The sequence below is a fragment of the Gopherus flavomarginatus genome, chromosome 12 (assembly GCF_025201925.1).
Source record: "Gopherus flavomarginatus isolate rGopFla2 chromosome 12, rGopFla2.mat.asm, whole genome shotgun sequence".
NCBI lineage: Eukaryota > Metazoa > Chordata > Testudines > Testudinidae > Gopherus > Gopherus flavomarginatus.
In genome coordinates, this window is record NC_066628.1 from 322,276 (window position 1) to 325,708 (window position 3,433).

Genomic DNA, 3,433 nt, shown 5'->3' on the forward strand with positions numbered 1-3,433 from the left:
CCTCGCGCTGGGCTGGGCTGGAGTCTCCTGGGCACGGCGGCTTTCCTGTTCCACCCCCCCATACCTTCTCCCCATGGGTCTCCCCCGCAGGTGTCTTCCCTCCGTGTCTCCTTCCCCCATGTGCAGGGAGTGGTGGGAGCACTGGGCTGGGGCCCAGGAGCTGGGCGAGGCCCCGTCTGCTGCATGGCTACTGGCAGCAGGAGCTTGTCCTGGGGGCTCTAGTCTCAGACCGCTCCACAGGGGCAGCACCGACGGATTCCAGGGAGCTGGGGTGTCTCCGGTGTGCGGGCGGGGAGCCGCAGGCAGGGCTGTTCTTCCCCCGCTGGCTGTTGGTATTTGCTAGCTGTATTATGGTAGCGCAGGGACCTCAGCCCCGTTGTGCCAGGCGCAGCACAAACCCAGAGCGAAGCCCCAGCCCAGCAGTTACAGCGTAAGGCCTGGCCAAGGCCCCGCCGGAGACAGACAGACAGACGGGGGGCACAAGGCCCCGATGCCACGCTGCTGGGGCAGCCAAGCTGAGCCTGGTGCACCCACAGCCTGAGAGTGTCCGGGCTGGCTCAGCCCTGGGAGTCAGCGTCCAGCCGGTGCCAGGAGCTGCCGAGGGTGTGAGTGGAGCCAGGCAATCGTGGTGCCCATCCCCGCAGCCGGGGCTGGGGCAAGCGTCCCAGTACTGGTGAGTGGGGAGGCAGGTTTGGGGGTAGTTCTGTGGCTGTCTTGGGGGAGCTGCCCCTCCTGCCTGGCTGCTGTGCCGGGGTCCAGCCATGAGCCACAACCCCCCTTGTCCCCCCCCCCGCCTTTGACCCTGGCAGCCCAGGAACCAGCCAGCCCCTGCGCCCAGCCAGTGGGATCCGGGACACTGTGGGATCCCCCGGCCCTGGGGTTCAGTCTCCCACCTCCCCGTATTGGAGCCAGCTGGGGGGGGTGGGGGGCTGGTGTATGACGGTACTGAGTGGCGATGGCATCGAGTAGGGGCTGGATGGTGACTCGGGCTGGGCCAGGACAGGCCTGGGCTGTGATGAAGAGGGTGTTGCAGGTGGCAGGTGTATGTGTGCACACCCACAGTCACACGCATGTGCCCAGTTTCACACATACACGTGTCTGCAACATGCACACTCGTGCATGGTTACACACTCATGCACACGGCCGCCATGATCACTAGGCCATTTCCAGGGGAGCCTGTGGCCCTGCAGAGTGGGGAGGGGATGGGATCCTTCTGCCCACATATTGTGTCTTCACCCTCCCCACCCCCTCTCATAGACCAAGCATGGGGCCCAGGAGGGAGGGGGCTGAGGCCCAGAGAGCCCCAGTGACTTGCCGTGGGGACCCGAGGAGCTGGGGATCAAACCAGCCAGGCCAGGGCCTCGTCCACAAGCGTGTCCTTCCTCACCCCTCCATTGCTGCCAGCGCCCACACGCACACTGACGTGTGCACACTGACATACACCCCTGGGCATGCTAACACAGGCGTATGTGCGCATACACACATGCTGTCACCCAGGTTGTGAGCCGACACACTCACACCTCTAGCCGCACACATGGGCTCACCAGCACAGCTCGCAGCGCAGCACACGGATTTACGGGCACCTGCACATACACGGTCACTCATGCACTGACCGATGGGCTGTGCTGGGGAGATGGAGGCCTCCTGGCTCCCACCCCCAAACTGGCCAGTCCCTGCCCTGGGGCTGAATGGGAGCTGGCGACCCCTAGAGGGGACAGGCCCCTGCCCCATTTTCTGCCCCCCGAGCCAGCCAGTCCCTGCCCTGGGGCAGGGGGGGAGCCAGCACTGTCCAGAGGGGACAGGCCCCTGCCTCATTCCCTGCCCCCCTGAGCCAGCCAGTCCCTGCCCTGGGGCCGGGTGGGAGCCGGCGCCCCCTAGAAGGGACAGGCCCCTGCCCCCCTGAACCAGTCTGGATTTTGCAGCCCAGGGGCTGTGTCCCTGTTTGGGGGAGTGGGGTGGATGTGCAGTCCAGGGCTGTGTGTGTGATTAGCTCCCCCTCCCTCCAAGTACACCAAGCAAGAGGAGCCCCATTTCCTACAGCATCCCCCAGGGGCTTGGGGGTTCCCTGCATGAGCAGGGGGCGGGGACTGCTAGGAGATGGGGGGGTTCCTGCATTAGTGGGGGAGTTGCTAGGAGATGGGGGGCTCTGAGCCAGGAAAGGGAGATGGCACTGGGGTGGGTCTCACCTGGAAAGGGTCGGGGGGGGGGGCTTGGGAGGGGTAAAGGGAGGAAGGGCATCTCTGGGGGGAGGGGATTTTTGAGTGGGGGGCGAGATCAGTCTGTGGGTCAGGTGGGGGGAGGGGCGGTTAGGGGCAGAGTGTGCAGGAAACTGGGTCTCCCAGGGAGAGGTGGGGGGGTTAGAGGAGAGACGTCTCCCAGCTGGGTAAGGAGCAGGGCAGGGGGGTGGAGTGGAGCTGGCAGGTGGGCGGGGCTGCAGGTGTGAGTGGGGGGCTGAGATCTCAGGGTGGGAGGAGTGGGCAGGGGCCTAGGAAGGGGCAGGTCTCTCGGCCGAGGAGGGGAGAGGAGAGGAGCGCGGGGCTGGAGCGGGGCCGGGCAGGGCTGGGGCCAGCAGGGCAAGACTAGGATGGGGAGGGGAGAAAGGGAAGGATGAGGGGTGGGCAGGGCTGGAGGGAGGGTCAAGCAGGGGCGGACAGGATAGGACTGGGAGGCTGGAGTGAGGCCAGGCCGGGCCGGGAGGGAGGAGGCAGTAGCGGGGCAGGGCTTGAAGGGCAGTGGGGGTGCCGGGGCGGGATGGAGGGGGTAGTGGGGGGGCACGGGGCGGACAGGGCTGGACGGGGGACAGGCTGGGCTGGGGAGGGCAGGACTGGAGGGGGGCCGGGCCGGGGGTGGAGGGGGCAGTGGGGCGGGGCGGGCTGGGACGGTACAGGGGGGCCGGGGCGGACAGGACTGGGGGGCAGTGTAGGGGCCGGGCCGGGGGGATCAGTGGGGGGGGGCGCTGGAGGGGTCAGTAGGGGGGCGAGGCGGGCAGGGCTGGGGGGCAGGACCGGGCAGTGGTGCGGGCCAGGCCGAGCTGGGGGGGGGTCAGTGGGGGGCGGGCAGGGCTGGACGGGGCGCGGGCAATGGGGCGGGCCGGGCTGGGACAGTGCAGGGGAGCCGGGCCGGGATGGAGGGGGCAGTGGGAGATGGAGGTGGGGGCGGGCTGGGCATGGCTGGGGGGCCAGTGGGGGGGGCCGGGACGGGCAGGGCTGGAGGGGGGCCGGGCATTGGGGCGGGCCAGGGGGGCCGGGCAGGGCTTGAGGGGGGCCGGCCCGGAGGGGAGCCGACCAGGCTGGGACGGTGCAGGGGAGCCGGGCGCTCGCAGACAGAGCCGGAGCTGGACACGGGGCAGCCGGAGCTACCGAGCAGCCGGGACCCCCTCGCCCTGCGCCCCCGACCCCGGGCTGCCCTCTCCGCTCCTGCCAGGCTCCGGAGA